The following is a 10411-nucleotide window of genomic DNA, read 5'->3' as shown; positions in this document are numbered from 1 at the left end:
TTCCTGCCGCCAAACGAGGTAAAAATTCTCCCATTGGCTCGGATTTCGATTCTAAACCCACCTGTGGCCAAATCAGAGCCAAAACACTGGCCAATTGGGTAGAAAACACCGCTGAAGCCCAGCAGTGTTGCCGCAAGTTTTCTCAATTTTTACCTCCGATGAAGCCCTTCCCGATTCCCGTTCGATATAATTTTTACACCATTGTGACCACCGTTCCTTCCTCTACAGGTTGACCAGAGCAAAACACCAAATTGTGACTCAAGCCGGAGGCGCCACCGCACCTAAGAGCCCTGCCGCCGGTAAGTTTCAGTTTTCGGTGTTTTTTTTGCCCACAGAGGGCCCTAGGGGTGTTTTATCATAGGAACCAATGCAAATTTGGCCGAATTCGGTCGAAAATGGCCGGAAACGGCTAACCCGAGGCGAATCACCGCCACAATCGGTTGTGCTGTCGTCGGAGCACTGCGGAGCCGCCGTGCCGAAATTCTGAAAGTGCTCGAGTAGGCCCTAGGTCTGATTTTGAGTTATTTGGGGACATGTACAGGTACCATAAGTGTCTTTCAGTTCCCGATAAAAAAAATTCAGGGAATTTAGGGATTGTCCATAGGCGCAGTGAAAAACTAGTTTTAGACTTCGAATCAAGTAAAGATCCCTCACCCTATTTCCTATCGCGGAATTAAAGTTCAATTAAATGATAAAACTGTATTTTATGAATTATATAGATACACGTAATTAATTAAGGTTACTAATGGAGCCCGAATCTAATATATTTTTCGGTCAGTTCCTATTTTATTTATTTTACAGTTTTAAATGCGTTACGATATGTGGCTTATTTATTATATGGTGTCAGATGCATGAATCATTATTTACTTCACTGCTGCTTGGTTTCGTGGATTTAAAGTATGCTTGCCTCGTTGAATGCACGTTACTTGTTTAAGTATTCACGTTTATGTGAGAAATAGAAAACTAAGAAAAGAATGAAAAATGGTATGTGAATTGATAAATGGATAAGTTGATAGCCTCACTAGATATCCTAGGAGATGGTGGACGGATTGGGTCCATAGGGAACCCTACCGGGAATGTTGTCTCATACTGGACGGGGTATGGAGACTTTAAATGTTTTGGCACCCATATCGGACGAGGTATGGAGACGGCCCTGAAATTAAGTTGTTTAAATTAATGGTTCACGTGTAGCGGGGACCCCTATGGATCCCCATGGATACTGATAGGCTGATAAAAGAGGAAAATTGTTATTTGATGATTGAAAAATAGAAGTATGACATGTGCTATGTTACAGAGTATGTATGAATTCACGATATTTTTGATGTTATTGTTTCTATGGGTCGTTTTCATAAATCTCACCGAAGTAAGTGGACAGTAAAGAGTTTTATTATTGATTAATGAATTTGTTAAAAATTGTGCTCCATTGGTCGTTTTTATTTTTCTACTAACCTTTATTTCTGTGACAGTGATATAGTGTGACGTCTTTACTGAGGTAGTGTAGCTCATTCCTTACTTAACTATTTCAAATCAAGAGGATTTGGTTCCCGAGCCCATTCCGCAGGAAGTTGGCGAGTAGATGCTTAAATATTTTATAGTTTTCCTTATAGTATTTCATTTCTAGTATTTTCTTTAGTTAACTTATTCTTTCATATTGTTAGTACGTTTCGGTTATTGTGTAAGAGATATTAATCAGAACTTTTTATTTTGCTTCCGCACTCAAAATTTATATATACATTTCCTTTTTAATTTCCAGGGTCGTTACATTTTATATTAACAAATGAAAAGAAACTAAACATGGAAAACTTTGGAAACCAATTTGTAACAAAACAAAATGTAACACCCACAAATTTTTTGTGGTGATTAAATAATTAGTAAATATAAATTTTATTATTTTATTTTATTTTAATATATTTTGTTTTATTTAATTTAGAGTATAAAAAACGAAATAAAAATTGGAAGATTTAATTGAAAATAATTTTGGAAAAATTGAGTAAAAATTTGGGTTCTAATGGTATTTTTAAAAAGAAATCGAAAACAGGGGCCAAAACGTAATTTTAGAAAGTTTCACCACGTCATATGCCGGGTCAGCAGCCTTGTTCAACCAGGACGCGCCAAGTGGCAGAGACCACATGGGCGATCCGCATGCCCGCGATCGAACGGCTGAGTTCCTTTCCCGCGCGCAAGGACGGCCTGGATGCGCTCCCTCCCAAACGCAATCGAACGGTCAGATTCAAACGCGATCAGACAGTTCAGATCAAATGCGATGGATGACCCAGATCAAAAGCGGATGGATATAATAACCCCCATCTGCATCAAATCCTAACCCTAGCCGCCAGAACCCCTCGCCGAAGAAGACGACACAGCTGCCGGGGAGTTGATCGTTGCCACTCGCCGCTGCACCAGAACCCTTTCCGATCGCCAAAAAAGGTAAAAACTTTTCTTTTTGCAGGAAATTCAATTTTAAGCTCACCTATGGCTAAATCGAAGTGAAAAAATCGGCCAATTAGCTGGAAAACACCGACGAAGCCTGGTGGCGCCGTCGCGAAGAATTTTACAAAATACCTCTGATGAGGCCCTTCCCGATTCTCGTTCGGCGTAATTTTTCCACTATTGTAATCACTGTTCTTTTCTCTATAGGTTGACCATAGCAAAACACCCAACCGCAACTTGAGCCGGAGGAGCCGCCGCATCGGAGCGCCCTGCCGTCAGTGAGTTTTAGTTTTCTGTACTTTTTTGGCCAACCGAGGCATCTAAATGTATTTTATCACAAGGATTGACGCAAAATCAGCTGAATTCGGTCGAAAACAGCTGAAAATAGCCAACCCAGGGCGGGACGCCGCCGCAGGCGGCGGCACCATCACCAGAGCATGGGAGAGCCGCCATGCCGAATTTCTAAAATTGGCCGAGTGGGCCCTTGGACTAATTTTGGGTTTAATTAGAACATTTTTAGGTACTATATGTAACACCCAACATTCATTTTTTTTATAAATATAATTATTTATTTTATTTTATTTTAATTTGATTTAATGAAAATAATAATAATAATAATAATAATAATAATAAGGATGAAAAAATTAGTTAAAGATTTAATTGAAAATAATTTTGGAAAAAATAGGTGAAAATTTTGGTTCTAAATGTATTTTTGAAAGAAAAATCGAAAACCGGAGGTCAAAATGCAATTTAGAAAAGTTATGCCATGTCAGATGCCTAGTCAGCAGCCCCGATCAACCAGGACGTGCCAAGTAGCAGAGGTGCTGATGCGGGAGGCCACGCGGGGGGAGCCACGTTGGCAATCCGCGTGTTCGCGATCGAACGGCTGAGATCCGTTTCCGCGCGCACAGACGGCCCATATTGAAAACGTGCATGGACGGCCCAGATTGCATTGCGCACGGATGACCCAAATTGAATCGCGCACGGACGGCCCAGATTGAATCGCGATGAATAGCTCAGGTTCACTTCCTATTTAATTGCGATCGGACGGTTCAGATTAAAAGCGATGGACGGTCATGATCAAAAGAGGATGGGTATAAATAACCCCATCCGCCCCCAAACCCTAACCCTAGCTTCCAGAGCCCCTCGTCGGAGAAGACAACCCAGCTGCCTGCGAGCCGATCGCCGCCACCCGCCGCCGCACCGGAGTAATTTTTGATCGCCAAACGAGGTAAAAAATGTTCCTCTTGCACGAAATTAAATTTTAAACACACCCATGGCCAAATCGGAGTAAAAGAACCAGCCAATTGGCCTGAAAACGCTGTCAACGCTCGGTAGTGCCGTCGCGGGGTGTTTCGAAAAACGCCTCCGATAAGGCCCTTCCTAATTCCTGTTCGATGTGATCTTTCTGCCATTGTGATCACCGTTTCCTTCTCTACAGGTTAATCGAAGCAAAACACTCAACCGCAACGTGAGCCGGAGGAGCCGCCGCACCGGAGAGCCGCACCGTCGGTGAGTTTCGATTTTTACATTTTTTCAGCCCACCGAGGGCCCTAAGTGTGTTTTCTCGCAGGAACCGATGTAAATTTGACTGAATTAGATCGAAGATGGCTGAAAACAGCCAACCCGAGGTGGATCGCCGCCGTGCTAGAATTTTAAAATTTGCTGAGTAGGCCTTGGGTCTGATTTTTGGGTTATTTAGGACATTTTTAGGTACTGTAATTGCATTTCAGTACTCGAAGAAAAAATCAAGGAACTAAGGGACCGCCCATAGGCGCAGTAACTACTTAGCTTTCGGTGTCAAATCAAGTAAGGACCCCTCACCCTATTTTCTATCATAGATGTGAAATTTGAATAAATAATAATACGGTGTTTTGTACAAGTTAGATAAATATGCATAATTACTTATGGATATCTAATGGAGCCTGAAATCAGACATTGTTCTATGTTGATTCTTGTTGATTTATTTTACAGTATAAAGCATGATGGTATCTGGTTTAGGGTTTTAAATGGATGTATTACTGTCTTACTTGACCACTGTATGATTTTAAGATTTAAGATATGATTGTATTATCGGGTGCATGTTCATTGTTTATGTGATTGTGTTTAATTTGATAACGGAGATTAAGGAGAAACAGGAAAGGGATGTGATCTAATAAACAAATAAGGTGACAGCCTCACTAGATATCTTGGGAGATGGTAGACGGACATGGTTCATAGGGAACATCACTGTGAATGTTGTCTCATACCGGACGGGGTATGCGGACGGCCCGCTTTACCCTCATATCAGACGGAGTATTGAGGTTTAATGTCTTGGTGCTCATATTGGACGGGGTATGGGAACGGCCCTAGAGTTAAGATTGTTAAGGAAAAAGGTTCACATGTAGCGGGGATACCCCTATGGATCCCCATGGATACTAATAGGCTGTGAAACGAGAAACGGTGATGATTAGTTATTTTAATGAATATAAATTTATTATATGTTCTATGTTACTGATTCTACATGAAGTTATGATCTATATGATGTTATTGTCTTTATAGGTTATTTTCACAGATTCTCCAATGGTAAGTAAAATAGTAAATAGTTTTACTTTTAATGAATGTATTGGTTTAAAATTTGTGCTCAATTGGTTGTTTTTGGTTTTCTACCAACCTTTACTTTTGTACCGGCGATATAGTGTGTTGTCCTTACTGCGCTAGTGTAGCTCACCCCTTATTTAACAATTTCATATCAGGAGGACTTGGTTCTCGAGCCCGATCCGCAAGAAAGCTGCGAGTATATGCTAGATACTTTATAGTTTCCTTTATTTTTCTCATTTCTCGTGTTTCTTTCAAATAATTCATTCTGTGATGTTTGTTTAGTACTTTTAAGTTATTGTGTAAGAGATGTAAACCTTAACTTTTTATTTCGCTTCCGCACTTAAATTAGTATATATTTTCTTTTGGATTTCCTGGGTTGTTACAATTGATATCAGAGCCGCATTCCTCATACCCATCCCTTACACAATAATACTTAGAGAAACACCAAACAATGAATTATCACTCAACCCTTCCTTATGAAATGCAGGTACAGAGAGATGAGAAGAGGAAGACCCCCACTAAACTGAGCAGTCCAGGATGATTCGCTCAGGGAAGACGTAGACAGGATATTTGAGATATTAGAGAGACTCATTGCTGCCCAGCAGGGTCGAGAGGAGAGGAGGGAGCTACCTGACCCTCCCCAGTTGTCACAAGTTGAGCCACCACTGCAACAAGAGGATCTCGAGCCACCTCGGTACGACCCTACTCCTCCACAGTGCCACCCGGCACTACCGCAGTATGATCCTGTGCCCCAGCAACAGTACCGCCCGACACCACCACAGTACAATCCGTGCCCCCACCGTATTAGCAAGTACCACCATAGGGCCCCCCAGTCTACCCTCAGCCTGGCCCAGTCCCTTTTCCATGGGACCTAGTTTCTCCCATGATTGACCCGGGCTATATAGAGAGGTACAAGAGACTAAACCCATTCACTTTTGCAGGAAGATTCTCTTTTGAAGATGCTGAGTACAGTTTGGTAAAGACAGAGAAGGCCTTCAAGACCTTAGGGGTGACTTCTGAGTAGAAGGTCACCCTTGCTACCTACATGCTAGTGCTCCAGAAGCAGACCGCTGGTGGGAAAACAAATAGACTACCTTGCCTGTTCCAGTTACTTGGGAATATTTCCTAGCAGCCTTTCATGCAGAGTACCTCCCAGAGCATCTCCGACATCTAAAGGAGATGGAGTTCGTCCACTTAGTCGAGGGGAACATGACTGTATCAGAATATGCCCGTAAGTTCCTAGAGTTGGGCCAATACTCCCTTGAGACGTTGTTGGATGAGGGCAGGAAGACTAAGAGGTTTCAGTGGGGCCTCTACCCAGAGATCAGGCAGCATTTGTTCGTGCTGGAGCTCAGGACCTATTCTGCCATTCTGGCCAGCACCTACTGTGTCTGTCAACAAGAGGCTCAAGCCGGTGATCCAGGCTCCCTCTCAGGCTCTAGTGGTAGGACGTGGTAAGATCTGTCAATATTGCGGCAGGGATCACGGGGACTGACTTTGCTACAGCTTCAACAACACCTGTCGCATATGTGGTAGTGTCTAACATTATGCGAGAGAGTGCCTAAGGAACCAGAATCAGGACAGACCTCCTTTTTAGGGCAGGGCTTACAACCTCACCTAACAGGATGCCGAAGCCGACCCGGACGTGGTACAGGGTATGTACACTATCTGTAACCATCTTGCTCATGTTTTGATTGACACTGGTGCATCGCATTCATTTGTTTCACCTATTTTTGCATCAAAATTTAATGTATTACCTGATAAACTTGATTCTATATTGTTTGTGTCTATTGTTGGGAGTATGACATTATTGGGAGAAGTTGTCTACAGGGCTTGTGCCGTAGAGATAGCAGATAGGAAACTGAGTGTAGACATAATAGAATTAGATACGGGGGATTTTGATGTAATTTTAGGGATGAATTGGCTAGCGACATATCACACCACCGTAGATTGTTTTAGCAAGAATGTTATATTCAATCCTTCTAATGAGGAGCCATTTACAAATTAATAAAATCATTTAGTACTTATTCCTTGATGACAAGTTTTCTTATTCAACGAGTACTTTAACCTTGTCGTTTTCTCTAACTAGGCAAACCTAAGAAAGAGAATTGTATTCAAGAGATTTCGGTAGTCTGAGACTTTCCCGATGTGTTTTCGGATGAACAACCCGGATTGCCAGTGGACAGGAAAGTTGAGCTCACTATAGATCTACAACCAGGAATCCAACCAATTTCGGTTTCTCCTTACCGCATGAGCCGCGTTGAGATGGAGGAGCTAAAGAAACAGATTATTGAATTGCAGGACAGTGGTTTTATCAGACATAGTGTGTCCCCTTGGGGTACCGAAGTCACTTTTTCCAGAAAGGGAGATGGAACATTGAGACTATGTATTGATTACAGAGAATTGAACAGGGTCACAATCAAGAACAAGTATCCCCATCCCAGGACTGATGACTTCTTTAATCAATTGTAGGGTGCGCAGGTCTTCTCCAAAATAGACCTACGATCAGGTTACCATCAGGTGAAAATAAGGACAGAAAACATCCCCAAGACAGCTTTTCGAACCATGTACGGACACTATGAGTTCCTGGTCATGCCATTTGGGCTAACCAACGTCCAATCCATCTTTATGGATCTAATGAACAAGGTCTTCAAACAATTCTTAGATCAATTTGTCATCGTATTCATTGATGACATCCTAATTTATTCAAAAAGCAGAGAGGAACATGTTCACCATGTAGCTCAGGTTTTGTAGGTTCTCAGAGGAAAGAAGCTATATGCAAAGTTAAGTAAGTATGAATTTTGGCTAAAGCAGACCACATTCCTGGGACAAATCATATCAAAGTATGGAGTATCAGTGAACCATGAAAAGGTTGAAGCAGTGCTCGGTTGGGAAAAATTGATATCAGTTAAAGAAATCCGTAGCTTTCTAGGAATGGCGGGCTATTACCACAGGTTTGTTGAAGGATTTTCTAGTTTAGCTGCTCCCCTAACTCGACTCACAAAGAAAAATGCCAAGTTTGAGAGGAATGATGACTGTGAAAGAAGTTTTTTAAAACTAAAGAAGCGGCTGATACTGCACCTGTGCTAGCCTTACCGAGTGGATCGGGGGGATATATAATTTACAGTGATGCCTCCTATCTAGGCCTGGGTTGTGTTCTAATGCAGTATGGGAAGGTCATAGCCTATGGGTTCAGACAGTTAAAGAGTCATGAGAAAAATTATCCCACCCATGATTTAAAGCTTGCTGCAATCATACATGCCCTGAAGACTTGGCGCCATTATTTATATGGAGAGACCTTTCAGATGTATACCGATCACAAGAGTTTGAAACACATATTCACTCAAAAAAATCTCAACATGCGTCAGAGAATGTGGATAGAACTTCTTAAGGACTATGATTGTGATATCTTGTACCATTCGGGTAAGGGCAACGTGGTAGCCGATACACTCAGCAGAAAAAGTACAGGTATATTAGCCCATTTGATGGTTTCAGAATACAAGCAAATTGAGGCCACACAGCAGGTTCAGCTTCAGCACTTGAGTAGAATCATATGTTTGGGTCATCTGACCGTTCAACCTGAGTTAATCCAGAGAATAAGAGAAACTCAGTCAGCTGATCCCGCCTTAGTAGCCCTCAAGAATGATGCAAACCAGGGAGTTAACTCAGAATTCTGAGTCTCCACCGATGGGTTACTCCGATTCTAAGGTAGGGTGTGTATTCCAGGTTACAGTGAGTTAAAGAGAGACATCATGAGAGATGCTCATAACTTAAAGTATGTCACGTATCCCGGAAGCACTAAAATGACTCAAAATATGCGACTCCAGTTTTGGTAGAACGAGATAAAAAGAGACATAGCTGACTTTGTGTCTAAGTGCTTGGTATATCAGCAAGTCAAGGCAGAGCATCAGCGCCCAGGCGAGTTACTTTAACCATTATCGATCCAGAATAGAAGTGGGAACATATCACTATGGATTTCGTGACAGGGTTACCTAAGGCACACTCAGGACATTATGCCATCTTGGTAATTGTTGACCGGCTTACCAAGTCTTCCCACTTCTTGGCCATCAGGATGACCGATCCCTTGGACAAGTTAGCAAGAATGTATATCTGAAAAATAGTCAAATTGCATAGAGTCTTAGTGACAGTGGTGTCCAACAGGGACCCTAGGTTCACTTCTCGATTTTGGAGTAGCTTTCAGCAAGCCATGGGAACGAAGCTGTCCCTCAGTACTATCTTCAACCCTCAGACTGACAGACAGTCAGAAAAGACAATCCGTACACTTGAGGATATGCTCCGAGCTTGTGTTCTTAACTTCGAGGGCCATTGGGACGACCATCTACCCCTGATAGAGTTCGCCTATAACAACAGCTACCAAGCGAGTATTGGCATGGCTTCGTATGAGGCGTTATATGGGCGCCTATGCAAATTGCCGATTTGTTAGGAAGAAGTGGGTGATAGAAAACTATTCAGCCCAGAACTGGTAGAAGAGACTACATCCAAAATAGTTAAGGTCAAGAAGAAAATTCAGATGGCTCAGAGCAAGCAGAAGAGTTATGCGGACACCCGGAGGAGAGATTTAGAATTTAAGAAAGGCGATCGGGTGTTCATCAAGGTCACTTCCTTCAAGGGAATCAGTAGGTTCGGTAGGAGGAAAAAACTGAACTCCTAATTTATTGGACCATTTGAAGTCTTAGACAAGATTGGTACCACCGCCTACAGACTAGCACTGCCTTCGGAACTTTTTAAAATCCACAATGTGTTTCATGTGTCCATACTATGCAAGTACAACCCGAACCTCTCTCATATCTTGGCCCACAAACCCATTCCACTCCAAGATGATTTATCCTACGAGGAAGTACCAGTCGGCATTGCGGATCGAAAGAGCAAGTTACTCCGCAACCGAAAAATATCTTTTGTAAAGGTCATATGACAGAACCACACACCAATGGAGGCTACATGAGAGCTAGAATCAGACTTTAGAGCCCAGTATCCCCAGCTGTTCGATCGAGAGTATGAGACAAATTTGAGGGACCAAATTTCTTTTAAGGGGGGGAGAGTTGTAACACTCAACATTCATTTTTTTTTTATAAATATAATTTTTTATTAATGGAATTTAATTTAATTTATTTTATTTTAATTTGATTTAATGAAAATAAATAATAATAATAATAATAATAAGGGTTAAAAAATTAGTTAAGGATTTAATTGAAAACAATTTTAGAAAAAATTGGATGAAAATTTGGATTCTGGGAGTATTTTTGAAAGAAAAATTAGAAATCCGGAGTCAAAACACAATTTAAAAAAGTTACACCACGTCATATGTCCAGTCAGCAGTCTTGACCAACCAGGACGCGCCAGGTGGCAGAGGCACTGATGCGGGAGGCCACGCGGGGGGAGC

This window comes from Carica papaya, chromosome 5 (assembly GCF_054855325.1).
Source record: "Carica papaya isolate Zhongbai chromosome 5, ASM5485532v1, whole genome shotgun sequence".
In the NCBI taxonomy this organism is placed as follows: domain Eukaryota; kingdom Viridiplantae; phylum Streptophyta; class Magnoliopsida; order Brassicales; family Caricaceae; genus Carica; species Carica papaya.
This window is presented reverse-complemented; position numbering follows the sequence as displayed.